The sequence below is a fragment of the Juglans microcarpa x Juglans regia genome, chromosome 6S (assembly GCF_004785595.1).
Source record: "Juglans microcarpa x Juglans regia isolate MS1-56 chromosome 6S, Jm3101_v1.0, whole genome shotgun sequence".
Taxonomy (NCBI): Eukaryota; Viridiplantae; Streptophyta; class Magnoliopsida; order Fagales; family Juglandaceae; genus Juglans; species Juglans microcarpa x Juglans regia.
In genome coordinates this window covers 11638166-11655349 of record NC_054605.1, presented here as the reverse complement: position 1 = coordinate 11655349, position 17184 = coordinate 11638166, and the positions used below count along the sequence as shown (strand labels likewise).

The following is a 17184-nucleotide window of genomic DNA, read 5'->3' as shown; positions in this document are numbered from 1 at the left end:
ACATTCTTGCTGTGGTATCAATGAACGTGACATAGTATCGAGAACCTCCAAGAGATGCCAATGGGGAAGGTCCCCACACGTCTGTGTGCATAAGATCCAGTTTTCCTGTCTTCAGTGTTCTGCCACTCTTCAAGAAATTGACATTCTCTTGTTTTCCCATATTGCAACTCTCACACATAGTGAAATCAATTGACTTCAGTTCTGGTAGCTTGCCTTTAGACAGTAATTCATTCATGCCATTTTGACTCATATGGTTAAGCCTAGAATGCCACAAATCTGTTGTGCTTTCTGCAATAGTAGTAGCAATAGTTTTATTCAAACTAATAGTCATATAGAGAGTGCCGATTTTCTTATCCCGAGTCAGTACTAATGACCCTTTAGTGACCTTTCAGGTGCTATCTGAGAACACTACTGAATGACCACAATTATCAAGATGCCCAATAGAGATGAGGTTCTTCTTCAACTTAGGAATGTGTCTGACCTTCTGCAAGGTCCATCTATTTATGTTAGGGAGTGCAATATCTATGTCTCCCATTCCCACCACGTTCAAAGCCTCTCTATCAGCCATGTACATCTTCTCAGAATCACCTGCAACATAGTTCTGCATTATCTCCATATGGGAAGATGTGTGGAAGGAACCTCTAATCCAGCATACAGTCATCAACTGGACTATGAACTGCAAGTAATAGTGCATCCTGTACTTCTTCAATTATCCCATTAGCACTATCATTCTCCGTCTTCTTAGGATTTCTACAGTTCTTCTTTATGTGACTAGTTTTGCCACAATTCCAGAAAATTGCATGCTGCCCAGGCCTTGACTTGCTCTTGCCTCTATTCTTTGATTTTGATTTGCCTCTATTTGAATTCCTGTCTTGTGATCTCCCCCAAGAATTAACATTTAGTGCTGGACTCGAACCTGAGACCAATAGTATCAATGCATGTATCTCATCATCAAACTTAATTTCAACAAATTACAATTGATTTGTGATAGTATTAAAATCATTTAGATGTTGTGCAATAGACGTACCATCTACCATCTTCAAATTGAATAACTTTTTCATCAAGTATACCTTATTATTCTCTGACCGCTTTTCATACATTCTTGACAAACCCGCTATGAGATCCACAATCGTCTTCTCCTTGATGACGTTGTGTGCAACGGATTTCGATAGAGTTAGCCAAATAACCACTAGAACATGTCGATCTAACAGGTTCCAATCAGCAACTGTCACGATGTCTGTCTTCTTTCCCAACAATGAAAGATGGAGTCTCTTCCCATAGAGGTAGTCCTTTATCTGCATCCTCCAGTATCCATAATCCATGCCATTGAACTTCTCGATCCCCGATACCGTCACTTCTTCTCCAGCCATTATTTTTTCTTAGACCCGAACCTTGGTTCTTCATACCAATTGTTGTGAAAAATGATGACATTAAATAAAAGTAAACACGAAAAGAACAATCAAACAATCACACATGACACAAGATTTACGTGATTCGGCAAATTGCCTACGTTCACGGGAGTTACAGAGAACTTTTATTACTTGAGGAATCACAATACACTTTGGGGCGACTATTGTTCACACACTCTACTACCACAAGTCAAAATAATATGTATTTATACTCAAAGCAGCGGAAACCCTAAAATTTCAATAATAGCGATGTTTGCTCGAGTGGCGTGTTGAGCGCGCATCGAGCGAACCCATTTCCCGTCATTGCTTGAGCCATGTGTCGAGCGGCTCTTCGAGCGAACTCTCTGACTTGCCTCCGCTCGAGCGGTATGTTGAGTGGTTTCGAGCGAACTCTCTAACTTGCCTCTGTTTGAGCTCACTATCAAGCAGTCTTGAGCGAACTCTCTGACTTGCTTTTACTCGAGCGGCTAAAGACTCTTCTCAAGCGATGTGGACCAGACTCCATAGTACTCAACAGTTTTGAATTGAGATGAGTTAGTAATTTGAGAGTTAGATGTTTAGATGTTAGACTCAGTTTAAAATTAGAATGAACTGAGTTGATTTCAGTTCATTTCAAGTTTCAAACGGGCAGCTTGTATTAGAATTCAAAACGGTACAGTACTATTGATAGCAATATATAGTTGTTCGTAAGATATTTTTTTAGAGCAGTCACGGAGAGCTATATAGATACAGTTCTTCTAGGTACAAGCAATCTCGTGTACCGATTGTGCACCGTTCCACTGACGTGGCTTTTCATATATTAAAAAAAACCAAAACACAAAATGTAGAGAATGAAGAAGGCATACACGAAACGCAGAGAAAGAAGAAGACATCGTCTTCATCAGATCCCCTTCATTTAGGTACAAGCAATCTCCCCTTTGTCCGTCTCTTCTCCCCCAGATCCCACCCCAAATCTCATCGTCTAACCTTCAGTTGGTCTCCTCAGCGTCAACGGTCTCCTCTATGCACGACCCACCTCCATAAGGGAACTTCTCTGCATGCGACCCACCTCCACCACTCAAGGGAACTCCTCTGCGCGCGACCCACCTTTGTCAAGGTCAATCCTCTCCTATGCTCCGTGATGATTACCAGCCAATGGGATTCAACTTTGAATGCTGAAATGGAACCCGTGTGTTTACTATGAACCCGAAGGAATCACTGAACTGAAACTCTTCTCCCACGTATTCAATATTTTTCTGTTAAAATATGATGGTAGGCTAAAAGTAGCACAGTTTTATTTGCTTTGTACATGGCTTTTGTACGGGAAAGTTTGGGACAAATGGAAGTTTCTATTTTCTTTTTGTCCAAAGACCATTTTAAGTGGTCTAAAAGGCATACTTTCTTGTAATTGTTGGGATTTGCAATAGAGAACTGAGAACCCCATTTCTTACCGCACATGCCATAATGCCATTGAGTTATGCTTCAAACCTTCTTGTATGTTCTCTTCATTTTCAATTTTCTTTTCCCAGTTCTAATTGAGAGGAAATGATGATGTTTGTTCAGTCAAGTCTGCCCAACTGAGATGTTCATGATAAAAAAATGTGTTACTTTGATTTCATCACCAATTGTGATGTGGCATGAAGAGGTTAGAATTGATCAAACTGGAATCTTGACCTTTTCACTCATTCTTAATAGTTACACTTTACCCACCCTTCTTAAGTCCTGAGCATACATAGGGCCATCATGTCCATCTGCAGAAGCATTTATTTAAGGAAGATGATCATTGGAGTGCGAGGTCCACAGCAATAAAATCAGTTTGAATGAACACTCATTCTTTTGACTTGATAATGCAGGAGATGTACATTACAGGGGTAGAGATTGCAAAGGCACATGTTTATTAGCATGAGGTAGGAAAGCAATTTAGGCATAGCCTCCTCCATAACTGGTCGAGCTTTAACTGATTGTACAAGTGTGAAAAGAGCTATACCGTATTAACATTTTTTTTGTCATTTTCATTGTAATTAATTTTACCCATATCAGTATTTCATAATTTGTTTTGTATTTCATCATGATCTTACCCATTCTGTATTCCATATTTTTTTTTTTCATTTTCATTGAAATTTGTTCAAGCCATGTATTCATCCCATGCATTCCATGCAAATCAAGGTGCACAGCTTGCAGCAAAAACAGAGGAGTCCCCCTAGTGCATGCAGCATTTCTGTAGAAAGTTCTTGACTTTTCATATGTAGCTTCTGTAGTGGATTTCAAGATTCCAGTCCTGGGTGTGAAATTTTCATCTTAGGAAAATTGCAATACCAAGGCTCCCCTTAAAGCCCTTTTGACTAACATGCAGGAATCAAATGTCGAAGTTCCTTGCATAAAGGATACGGATGATGACTCCCCCATTACAGAGCAATGCAACTTAATTTCATTGGAGAATGGTGAACTGTCAGCTCTTGCAGACAACAACCATATTTCGGTAGATATGAACTACTGCAATGTAGCGGATGTGCCTTTGATCATAAATGGTGAAAGCCTGCATGACCAATGGACATTCTGCAGCCATGAAATCTTTGCAGAGAGTCTCATAAGATACAACTTTTTTTTTTTTTTTTGTATAAAGTTGGTTTAGGAAAGTAATAGATGTAGCTGCTGTTGTAATATGTTGTAATATGTAGATATTGTTGTTGTTCCTTGTTGAACGTTTTCTTTCTAGTAAAGAATGTTAAAGTTTTGCCCTCATGTGAATAACAGTCCCCTTGTTGAATTTAGCTTCTCGATCTCCTTATGAATAACATATTCCAGGTTCCCCTATTGTCTGTCATAATCAATCTGGGTTTTATGGGTACAAGTTTCCAAGTTCCTTTTTCTTTTTTTTCCCAAACTGGGTAGTTCTAAACACAATAACACTAACTAGGAGATGCACAAGCAACCCAAAATTTATGTACAGTAAGACTTCCCAACAATATTTTTGTAACAAATATCATCACTTGGATTATCTATTACAAAAAGCAGAGTTCCATGAGCATACAACAAGTGTTCTTAATTAGTGCCAATAATTTGCTAAAGAGATAAGGATAACATAACAATCGGTCATGATCATTGTGCTTATTTTTAAAATAAATTTCCATTAGATTTCCACCAACAAACAACACAACTTACATAACCTAATAGTTTCTTTCGATAACCTTACCCATCTATTACATAACCTGTCCACTTGGTAGAGTTTTATTTACGAAAAGCAAACCAACATTGGGAATTCACTTAGATCTTATTAAATAACATGAAATAACTACGGCAAATCTCCAATACACATGAAGTAGTGTGTGTGAACACTGCACTTCTACTTGTTTCATCAGAAGATCAATTTGATCATCGTGGATAGCCAACTTCCTCTTCTCAATCTCATCATTTCTCTTGTGAAGCACCATCTCCCTCTTCTTGATCTCATCCTCTCTCTCGAAGATTTGAATCAAACAAGTCACATATGCACTTAATGCACTGTTATCTGCAACTTGTGACACCAACAACACAAGTTATTGAATTTTAAAAGATAAATAAACCTGAGAAAGAGTATAGTAATTGTTGCAGAACAAGTGGGTTTAGTAGATGGGCTTCTCAGCTTGTAATTAGCGATTGATGGTACAAAATGATTTTAAATCAAAAGATTAAAAACTAACTGGAATGATTTAAATCAAAAGATTAAAAACTAACTGGAATAAGAAATAAACTCTCAAAGTAATAGTGTGCTAGGAAAACAAGTGCATCCAAAAATAAGTTATCAAACTAGAACGAATCTGAAGATATAAAATAGATGTTGAAAATTGAACTTGTGTTAGCCTACAAGGCAAGAAAACTTCTTAGACTGAGCAGATATGGACATTACTCGACTGCATACAGAGTTTTTCTAGAGAAAAAAGGGCCTTGTCGTGGAGAACAAAAAAAAAACTCAACTTTATGACTTCCAATTGAAGGATTGGAAGCAAACTTTGGAAACTGAGCTGAACTAAAACTACTAGAGCAATTTACCAGTGAACTAATTGTTTTTTAGAAAATCTAGTCATGACTTATTTCTAATCATAAAACTAGAAAATCTAAAAAATACTCAACGCGTTTTTGAATCCAGATCAATGTGAGATCAGCAATCCCTCAAGCCTATTTTGAAAGCACAACGAAGATAATAGTAGAGAAATAATCGATGGCAAAAGGGCTGTATATTGGGAAATTTTTACTGAAAATCTCTAAACAAATCAACCTAAATTTACTGAAAATCACAGAGAGAGAGAGATAGAAATATATACCGGTGCTTGAGAAAATTAGTGTTGGCTTTGAAGACAAATCAGGGAGACGACGGGGTTAGGGTTTGGAAGCTTTAATGGGGTTAAACGTTTGGAATCATATGGGCGTTCTAAAGCTTTAATGGGCTTCTAGGCACGAGACGACGGAGAGAAGAGGAGAATGGAGGAGAGAACGCCATTGTCTGAGAATGGAAAAGAGAAGTCTGAGAATGGAGGAGAGAACGCGTCTCAAATTGCAGAGAATGGAGCTAGAGAGAGAGAGACAACAAAAAGGGAAAGGAAAAGTCCTGAGTTTCATTTAATTAAAACTCACCACTTTACTAATTGACGTTGAGATTGATGCGCAATCGGTACACGAAATCAGCTTGCATTCAGACTTTTCCATACAGTAAACACAGCCCACTATCTTGATCGGGAACTTTTCTGCCGAAATTGATCCCCTAAAGCCGGAGTCTTCTAATTTTTTGGTGCATGCAGCACTGTGCATGAGAGCCATGTACATCTATCATAAGCACAAAGTTCCACCTAAGTTCAGGCTGGCCAGATGGGCCTGATCTATCACTTTCCCAGGTTCATACAGTGACCAGGCACATGCTGCATACAGTGCAGTACTACAGGTATACCTTTGGAATAGAGCTTAAAAGATGGCGCAGACAAGGTCAGGCAGTAATTGTAGGGTTTAGATTTGGATTACCATCCTGGCCACAATCTGTCTTACCCCGGCATTCCGTTAAAAATGAAGGAAAAAGAGTGTTTAGGTACACTTTGTGGTAACTTTTAGCCGTTCTTTCACATTACTTTATATGCATTGTAAAGAGAGAAAACACGGTAAGTACTATTAGAACAACCAGCTTGATTATCATGAACATCAAACCAGTTTCAAAACGTTTAAGAGCTGATGAGATAGAAAAAGAGAAAAAAAGTGTGCACAGTTTCCTGTGTAAATGAAATCTACAAATAACACATGCAATCCTTTTGTTAGATACTGATGGACAAAAGCCATTCAAAATAACAATAAATCAGAACTTTAGGACGTTTCTCGATCATGTCAGTATTTTAGTACACAGCTTTTTCCATCGATCGACCACTATGGAAATATTGTTCCCTCTTCTGCATCAATAGTCAAAGTACTTTAGCGGAAAGAGATCATTCAGACTGACAGATCAAATCGTGCTTTAATTTCACCTTTTACGAACTTAGATTAACTATACTTGAAATGTGGGAGGAAACGTGATGATATCATTTAACAAATTACAATGATAAGGTACTCAAAACAGCTAGCTAGGATATATATCAGTCATTGACTTTCTACCATATATATATACACACATACATAAATCTTACTGTAGAGATGCACCCAAAAAGACATCGATCCCAGCCATATTTTTTGGAGCCTGTGCACCAAATTGCCACCTTAATCAATGGCTAGCTGCATGAAGTTAATGGAAAAAGGAAAGAGATCATGAATTATTGCCAGAAAAGTTATCATGCTGTGCTTTGAGCATAACAAAATCTCATAGGTGAAATCAACCTAGGGATCAGTAGCTAGAAACGACAAGTACATTAATTACCCATGATATATAGTCAACCTAAACTTCTCATGATTAAAGATAACCCAAGAGGAAAAAAACAACGAATATTTCCATACTAATTAGAATTGAATATAATAATCTTCACATGCAGAATATCTCTTTAAAATCCTACCAATTTGAGTGTTTGGTGTAAACGAAGTGTACGTGTGACATCATCATGTGGTCAATCTTAAACATGCCCATGTGGATGCACATACGCGGCCTCCATAGCCATAGCTATGGTGAGCAGTACTGCATGCTAGATCAAGAATATATTACTTCAATTGCACGTAAACTATTTTTAAAAATAATTACTTAAAATTAAAGGGCCTAATTAAAATAAGAAAAACGCTATTTTACCGCTCCAAACATATCACTTAGTTTGACCGTTAGGTGATTTTTTTTTTACCGGAGGATGATATAAGTGATTTTAAGTGTATTGATGTATTTTTTTATTTTTTAAAAATATTTAAATATATTAAAAAATGTAAATAGAAAAATAAAAGAAAAATACTTTTGCAACTAGTAGTAATATTGAGTGGCAGCAGAGTAGCACCGCTCTTAAAATAATCCCTGTAGTGATTTTCCATTTGCTTTTGGTTGAGCACATACGAATTATCTCCCCATTCTCACCTAAAATAGAGCATAATTTACTCATGTGTCTTTGGCGTACATCCCAAATAATTTAAAAGCAAAGCTCACCACCCCTGCTTTCCTTTTACAGCTGTTTAGAACGCCACTTTACATTTTAGTATCACTAGTTTACGAGGTTTTGCATGATATGCGTGTTTGGTAAGACATTTCAACTCGACCACCTCTTTTCTATCATATCATAGATTCATTTCGCACTGAAAGTGCATGCGAAAGTGCATGAAGGCTTTGTGGGGAATGCATGAAAACTAAGAACACTTAAGTAGCCATTCATATTAAGATCAGTTAAAACCACATTGCCACATATAAGTGTCTCTATGCATGAAACCTTTCAATAATTGAAGGCAAAAATAGAGCCATTCACTATTATCATCATGCACTTGATCAGTCATTTGAGTTGGATTCCCAACTCATTCAACAGACTAACAGAGAGATCATATATAGGAGACAGTTGCCAGCGGAATGGATGATCGATCAGTTGCTGATCATGAAAATAGATGGAGTAGTACTCAATAAATCTGAGCAATGCAGCATTTGCGTATAACATGAAAATATATATTATCACATCCATCTCTTGCACGCGTTTCTTACATATTTTTGCTCTCTAATACAACAATAGTACTGCCATTATTCGCTACAATCGATATGCTACTAGTTAATGGCCAAACTATTCATATAGATACTACTCTAAAAGATGATAGTTTTCATTACACAGCAACCCGATAACTTCGTAGATTCATAGGCAAAGAAAATTAATGATATGAAAACGGATAAATTGGTGAATTCGGACCGAGAGCGCTTGATTCCCCTCGCTTGCGTGAACTTCATTTGAACATTCATGGCTTGGACGGATCTGTGAATTCATGGCATGGCTGCAGCTCCTCCAAAAAACCATCCATCTGATGTGAAATGGAAGAGCAGCCTGGTGATCTGCTTCTGCATCTTGGACTACCGAGATGATAATGGAAGAGGAAAATTGCTTTCGTAGTAACTCTGCTAGTGATCAGAAAGGGAAGGAAAGACATTCCCAAGCTCATAGACATGAATTTACATATATAAATGTGTGTGTGTGTGTAGGATTCAGAAGATTTGTTGCAGGCAGCTGAAGTATATATTGTGGTACACGCACACATGCAGTACTGCCTAGGGAGTAGGGACCCTAATCTTATATTCCCGCATGCATACTTTAATTTCTCTTTAATGCACAGGAACGGCACGTTCCGCATGAAAAGGAAAGGGAGGGATGAAATGGACAGTGGAAGGCCGTGTTGTAAGTGTACTGCGCAGTTAAAATGTTTTGAAGGCAACGCATGCGCCATGCATACATGTTGCCCTAAGAAACTAGGCCTTCTTTTGAAGCCATCCGTTCAAAAAAGATCTTTTGTAATCTAAGTCGAGTTTGAATTTGTTTTGGCTCCTTCTCTTTTTTTTTTTTTAGTTATCTTTTGGTCGGTTTCTGCTGCAGAACATATATACTTCTGAAAACGAGTTTTCCAACACAATATCAAAAAAATTATCTTATTTCATCTCATAATCATTATAATTTTTTTAAATTCTTATATAAAATATAATAAATAATTCAATTTTTTCAAATTCTAAAATAAAAATAATATTATAATAATATTTTATTTAATTTTTAATAAAACATCTCATCTCATCTACATTGTGTAACTAACCGATAATTTAATTTTATGTATGGGACAATCCTTTCTCTCAACTCTAGCTAGTTGAATAATCCACACAAGCTGTAATACAACTGATCATAATATCAAAGAGGAAATTAAACACTATCATGTATATGATTGTGCTAGCATTGCCTTCAAGTCTCTTTTTTTTTTCCCCTCTCTCTCTCTGTATTCAGTACTCATGTCTTGTTCAAAATAAAATGGCCGGCGTAGTGCAGGCTGTGGTACTCTTTATGATCAGTGCGTCCCCACAAGAGGACCACCCGGAAAAGGTGGGAAAGAGCTACCCTCCACGCCCGTGAAAAACGGTGGGAGGTGGATGACTTTTTTATCAAGGGATGGATAGAGGAAACTTGGCGTGGAGGAGATAGAATGAAGGGAATAAGGTGGGGTCAGGCTTTTGGAGTTTTGAGTGGGGGTCGTGTCTTAAGGTCTGTCTGTATTCTGGTGTCTGATCGATCGGCAAGTAAAGTCTAAAGAGGTAGTAGTAAAGAAGGTCTTTGTCGGCCCATGAAAGAGACAGCACCTTTGCCTTTTTCTTGTTCGTTGTGGGGTACTACCGGTCGGACATGCACCCAAGTCAACAAGCAGTAACATTTTTTTTCTTTTTTTTTTTTTTTTTTTATGAGCATTCATAAAATCAAAAAGTACTTAGAGCAACGGCAATAGACTTGTCATTGCCAAGTTCAAGTCTAAATTGCATCAAATTTTGAGATAAAATCTCTACATTGAAATAAGTAAAGTTATATTTTTTTAATTTTAGCTAGAGTAAATTCCTCTTACTAGTCATAGTTGGCGAGTTCCTGTAGAATGAACAAACATATATTTTATTGTTTCCCCTCTCTCTTTCCCTCGCGTTTTTCATTTCTCTCGTATTTGCCTTTGTCTCTCGTCTTTCCCCTTTCCCTCACTATTTTTTTTTTCTGAAGCTCCAATCGCTTCTTCTCTCTCTTGCTTGTCTCTCGTCTTTCTCCTTTCCCTCACCATTTTTTTTTCTGAAGCTCCTATCGTGTCTTCTCTCTCTCACTCGTCTCTCGCTCTTCTCTCCCTTTGCCATTTTTCAACCTCTGAAACTCATCTCTCTCACTCGTCTCTCCCTCTTCTCTCCGTTTTCCATTTTCTTTTTATGAAACTCCTCTCCCTCTTCTCTCTTTCTCAATCTATTTTCTCTCCGTTCCTAGGTCAATCTTCCATGGTTGTACAATTTCCCTTCTCTCTCTCTCTGTCGACTTGGCTCAAGAACTCAACACTCTCTCTTGGTTTGGGTTGGTAAAACTACCGAAACTTTATTGGGGTAAGCTTTGTGAGTATTTTGAGTATGAAGTTGTGAATTTGTGAAATGGGTATGAATTTGTTTGGGTAAGATGATTATTATCGTTTCTGATTTTTCTGAAGTTGGTGTTGCTGATTTTTCTTCAGTTGGTTATTATCGCGTCCAGCCAAACCTCCAATCAGATTCTTAGAGCTGAGCCCCCATATATATATATATATTTTTTGTGTTTTCGATAACTACAATCCGCTGTTTTTGCTTTCATTTTTTTGAGTTTGTTTGCTTTACGTGCATGGCCATTTTCTTGTGTCTCACTCTGTTGTTTTACTAGTAATTTTGGTTATCGATTGGTTTTGTATTCGCTATTGGTTACTTGGTTCTGTATTGTTGTTGTTTTTGTGCATATTCAGGGTTTTGATTTGAGCTTGTATTCAACATGAAAAGATAATGTTGAGATTTTCTTATTTATTAGTTTATATGCTTTCATGTAGAGGCTCTTGTTTTTAACGTGTGCATCACCACACCTCTATTTTTTTTTTACGTGTGCATATGAATCAAAACACCTTTTCTGTGAATCGTGTAAAGGATGGACTCAGATTAAACTGACTGGGGTTGAAGTGGCTCTTTGTTTGATCTCAATTCTCAATTCATTTTCATCTCTACAGAAGTTGATTATTATTGTGGACCTGTTCGACAACATCAATTTGACCTTTGGAATTTGAATTCTTCTCCTTGTAGTTGTTTTAAAATTTCGCACCGATCCACATGGTTCATGTATTAGTGCCTTTGATATTGGTATTGATGCATTCCATAATGAAGCTATTGTAAGGATTTTGGGTTGATTCAATGCATCTCGTCAACAGATTTTTTGATGAGTTTCTAAACCGGCAACCTCATAGAATATCATCACCCAGCTTCTTCATATCATTCATCAACAATTAAATGTCCATTTCAATAAAAGGGCCAAGCATATTAATTCAGGGTTTTGATTTGAAAATGTCCTAGATTTTCCCTAATTTAAGCTCCCCTTTCATGTAAGCATGCTTTAGGGTGTATTTGTGTGTGTATGTAATAGTATATGTATGTGGGTAATGGCTTGGACGCTACATATAACATTTATGACTATCTTGATCGATAGTTCCTTTCAATACCGTTTGATCCCAGAAACACCACATATATTATTTGTTACCATCGTTAAGACACTTATAAAAAAAAGAAAGTATATTTATGTGGGTATGTATGCATTTCTTTATGTGCAGAAGCTAAATTCTATTATTTGAGATTTATAACATGATTTGCTACTGATCAAAAAGAGATGAGTAGATAATATTGATTTGTGAGCATGCCTATTATTGTTTAGATAATATTGATTTAGATTGAGTAGAACACTAACATCAACACATCCAACCAAAAACAGAGATGAGTTTGTTGTTCTTTGCAAAACAGATGAGGAATAAAATGTGTTTGTTGTTCTTCTTTGCAAAATAGAACAATAAGTTTATTTCTTTGTTATTTTTCCGCATATTTCTTTACTTTTTTTCTTTGATATTTTTCTACATATTTCTTTGCAGACCAGATCAGCAAATGACTTTTATTTCTGACTCTGATTTTTTGCATATTTGTAGACTATTTGCATGTCAGTTTGTTTAATTTGTGGTAACATGATTTACTGTTTTGTGGAACTTGAAAATTTTAAAACTTTTCTGACTCCTTGAAAATGTAATATTTTTCAATGATGGATACGCAAATTGATGATGATTCCTTCTTCACCACTCTATTACAAAGTGGAGGAGAGGGTTGTAATAGCACCTCAACGCAACATTCTAATGTTGTTCTCCAAGCAACATTCAATGACAGTGAAAAGATGCATCCTCCAAAAAAAGTTCAAAGGAGTGCATCTTTCACTACAGAGGAGTAAAACCTCATCGTCTCAGCTTGGCTCAACACTAGTATCGATGCAATAAAGGGTACTGATCAAAAGTCCACTCAAATGTGGGAAATAATTTCATAATTTTATCATGAATATAAAAAACAGAACAATGTGAACCGTTCTGTAGTTTCTTTGATGAATCGGTGGTCCTTGATTCAGAAATACACAAATAAGTTTTGTGCATTTTTAGCACAAGTAGAGTCATTGCATCCGAGTGGTGCAACGGAGCAAGACAATGTATGTAACATTTTCCTTTAATTATCACAATTATGTAGGATTGATTTATGAACTAACAATATTCCAATGGATTTGTAGATTGAGAAGGCAAAAATTTTATACAAAGAGATGGAAAAGAGTAACTTCACAATGGAGCATTGTTGGTGTCTTCTAAGATACCAACCAAAATGGCAGCAACACATTTTCACCCTGAGGACGAGGACAAGGCCACAAGGTGAAGCTGCTATTGACACAGTAAAGGAGATCATGGAGGTTTTTGCTGATAGATCACCTCTAGGCAAAAAAGTTGAGAAAGAAAGAGAGAGGAAGCGGAAGTCGATGAAAGACAAAGAGTCTGTGATCAACATTTTCTTAGCTAAAATAACCGAGGATAGAGCCACGGCCATGAAAGAGCGGAGAAATGCTGCGTTGAAGGCAGACCAAAAAAGCGAGAAAGTATTTGAACTGAAGAAGGAGAAGTTTGAACTAGAGAAGAAGAAATTTAAAGGCAAGATGATGATGCTAGATCTACGTGGCATGAATGCCATGCAACAAGAATATTTTCGTAATATTCAACACGCAATTTTTGAAGAATTGAAGTCCTATTCCAGAGGTAGATCTAACTCTCCTTCGACACTTTATTATGTAAATATCTAACTTCTAATATTTATAGAACAAATGTTTTTGAGAATTTAGTGGCTACCCAGCCACGTGGGCTGGATAAATATGTGGCTGGGTAACAACTAATTTGTGGACTCTTTTGGTAACTTTTCTGACTCTTTTGGTATATAAAGAGGTATTTATTTGTGGAACTCTTTTGTATGAGACTCTTTTGTATTTGCACTAAGTTTGGGACTGTGTTGCTGGACTTGAATGAGATTATGTTGGTATTTATTTGTGGGACTCTTTTGTATGAGACTGTGTTGCTGGTTTGTGTATGGTTTGTGTATGGCTTGTGTATGGTTATGTGTATGGCTTGCTAGTTTCAGGTTCTTCTATTTTTCTCGGTTCTGATTCTATATTTTTTGTAACTTCTATATTTTTACTTCACATTTGAAACTTCTATATTTTTGTAGATGAAAAATAATTGGTTGAGGAAAAAAATTAGTTGAGAAACAAAAATTTAAGTATCAAATTAAATTATTAATTAATATATGGTTAGTGTAATTGTAAAATATGAAAACAAAAAAATTAAAAATAATATTATTAAAAAAATAATATTATATTAATATTTTGACTATTCTAATGGCTAGTCCAATGTGAATTCATCTAGCCAAATATTAAGACTATAGCTAAAACTTGAAATTCTAGCTAAAATTTGGACTTGACAAGCCATTACTAATGCTCTAAGTGTGTCTTGTCTAATTGAAAAGTATTTGAATTAAAATTAAATTAATAAAATTAGATTAATTAACAAATACCCAAAACAAATATTAATTACATGCAGCATGTAAAATAAAAATAAAATTGGAGATCTCGGAATTGGAGATCTCATGATTTCTCAACTAGTAGTCGAGAAAAGAACCATCATAAAAACAATTTTGTCAGTAAAGGATGAGACCGTTAGCATTGGATTATACAAATATAAATATTAATATAAAATTTAGACATGACTTTGTATTTGATTATTCCATTCAAAATTTATTCTCACATTAAATTATCTATCTATTAATCAAAATAATAATAAAATATTATAAATTTAATAATATTTTTTTTCATTTTTTTCTATTAATTTTTTTCTAAATTAAGAACTATATGGAAATACATTAATACAAGTACAGAATAATATTTCTGGAGTACAACAAATACATTCTAAATATTTAATACAACACCATTAAAAAAAAAAAAAAACACATATGTCTATTACATTTTTACCTAAAAAAAACACCTATTAATTTTCTTTTTGTTTCCAACTCAAATCTCAGTCCTAGGAGCACTAAAACAAAGCACAAATCCCCCCCCCCCCCCCTCCCAAAAAAAAAAAATCCTAAATCTAAAAGATTGAACCCAACAATAACGGGTAAAAAAGAACTTTGAAACAAAATAAATAATGCAGAAGAAAAGCAAAAGAACGAAATAAGAAATTGAGAAATGATATAGAAGAAAAGTAAAGGAAACAACAAGTACTTGAAAATATTTTTTAATCAATTTGTTCTAGCTACATTGCCCACCAAATATAACCACCAATCACAAATTATTGTAGCTAAAAGTCATATACTTTTGAAGTTGCATAATCTAATGTAGATTATTTTTAGGATCTATTAGTCAAACTCCTCATTAGATTTGCATTTACATAATTCAAGGATTAAATCCCCCTCCCCATGTATAAAAAAATAAAAATAAAAATAAAGAAATAAAATAAATAACATCATGCATTCATAATCAGATACTTAAAGAGTGAATTCGGTAAAAAAGAAGAAGTCATATCTATAAATTATGTGTCTCAAGAAAAAGTTAAAATATGTTTACTTTTACAAAATACAGTTATATAATATCTAATTCCTTTTTTTTTTTTTAAAAAAAAAGAGATCGATAACATTTAAATAAGTTTAAAAAATATATATGTTTTAAAAATAAATACAAGAAATTTGCACACAAAATATTTTTCATTTCTCGAAATAAGAAATTCACCTGCTAATTTTTTTAATCATCCGACTGCTTTGGAGCATCATCGTTGAATTATATAAATGCAAAGTCATAATTTGCATAATATTACATGATTTTATATTTGACTATTCTACTCAAAAACTAATATCACATTGAATTATCCAACTAATAGTTAAAATAATAATAAAATATTAGTAATTTAATAATAATTTCTTTTTCTAATATATTTTTTTTCATATTTTACAATTCTACCACTTATATGTTAATTAATAATCAACTTATAATTAACATATGATTGGTAGAGACAAATTATAATTTAGTACCAGAACCATACGAGCTTCAGATTTTGTTTTTTTTGTAAGTATGGGTGAACAAAATTAATTAATAACAGAACAATAATTTAATGTAAAACAAATTCAATACAAGACGTTTAACGAGGGACAACAGCACTTCAAGTGCAAGGTGACAAAAAGATTAGACCGGAGCAGCATAAAAAACTCACTTTTTATAGTTTTGGTCTAGTTACAGTAAACATCAAATATGACCTAAGGAGTTAGTTTACTGTAGCTAAAAGTCTCTTTTTTTAAAAAATTTTTTATTTTTATTTTGTATAATCCAATGCAGTACATTTTTATGTTCTATTAGCCAAATTCATTCTTTTATTTGCATTTTCATATTCCAATTAGAGTGCTCTACTAGGATGTGCATGCAATTGTTCATATATAGGACGATCTTTAACTATCTCCTATCGGCCTGCATGCGTTTTTAGATATTAATGGAGCATACAATTATATAACTCTTGAAAATGCAAAGCTCGAATGGAAGAAAAATCAAAACCTACCAATGTGGTTTGTTTTAGGATCAAAATCATATTATCTCAACAAATGGTGAAAGTGTCTACTTTCAAAAAGGTAAGCAAAACTGGTGATCAGACTATATTGTTTAGAATGAGACTTCCTGTATTGAATTTGAAAACACAAAAAACTAAGATTTTAAAATGGTCCATCCCACCATTTGGTTTTGTCAAGTTAAATATTGATGAGTGTAGTTTGAGGAATCTTGTGAATGTGGTGGTGGAGGGGTGGTTTGTGACTCAAGAAGGGGATTGTTGGTGGATTTATGGCTAACTTGTTATGGAAGCGGCACCAGCACAATGGCTGAGACAAAGGCACTAATTGATGGTCAACGAATTTATATTATGTTGCAGTAGTCTAGTGTTTTGGTTGAAACTAATTCCTATTGTTGGTTAACTGGGGGAATGGATAGGGTGATGTACATTGGGTTGTGCAAGAGGACTAGGAGAGAATTGTTTATTCTACGAAGGACTTGAACCTGGTAGTTCAGCAAATTTATAGAGAAATAAACCAAGTTGTTGATTTCGTGCCAAGGGACATACGATAGATTTTTAGCTAGCCCCAAAGGAGATTGCATGTTTGTTTAGACTATATATGATAGGATTGCTGGTGATACATTGTAAGTAATAGGCTTTGAATTTTCATATATATTTATTTCTTGGATTGAAAGTTGTTTACATGGTATTCCTCCGTCTTAAATGAGGATTTCAATAA

The 17184-nt window shown here is 35.1% G+C and overlaps 2 long non-coding RNA genes and 1 other non-coding gene across 5 annotated transcripts; 2 read left to right on the top strand and 1 right to left on the bottom strand.

Annotated features, from left to right (window-relative positions):
• The first annotated feature begins 2249 nt into the window (after nt 1-2249).
• On the top strand, nt 2250-3568 carry LOC121236498. 2 transcript variants are annotated; one of them, XR_005934780.1, is made up of 3 exons: nt 2250-2505; nt 3242-3295; nt 3519-3568. It is a non-coding gene; the product is annotated as an uncharacterized LOC121236498 (long non-coding RNA). The 2 variants fall into 2 exon arrangements; XR_005934779.1 differs by lacking the exon at nt 2250-2505 and having other exon boundaries at nt 2762-3295.
• Nucleotides 3569-4430: 862 nt separating this feature from the next.
• On the bottom strand, nt 4431-5994 carry LOC121236505. 2 transcript variants are annotated; one of them, XR_005934782.1, is made up of 2 exons: nt 5690-5994; nt 4431-4902 (listed from the first exon to the last, which is right to left on the bottom strand). It is a non-coding gene; the product is annotated as an uncharacterized LOC121236505 (long non-coding RNA). The 2 variants fall into 2 exon arrangements; XR_005934781.1 differs by having other exon boundaries at nt 4431-4896.
• A 5920-nt stretch (nt 5995-11914) lies between these two features.
• On the top strand, nt 11915-12044 carry LOC121238029. Its single transcript, XR_005935074.1, has one exon. It is a non-coding gene; the product is annotated as a small nucleolar RNA snoR80 (small nucleolar RNA).
• Nucleotides 12045-17184: the final 5140 nt, after the last annotated feature.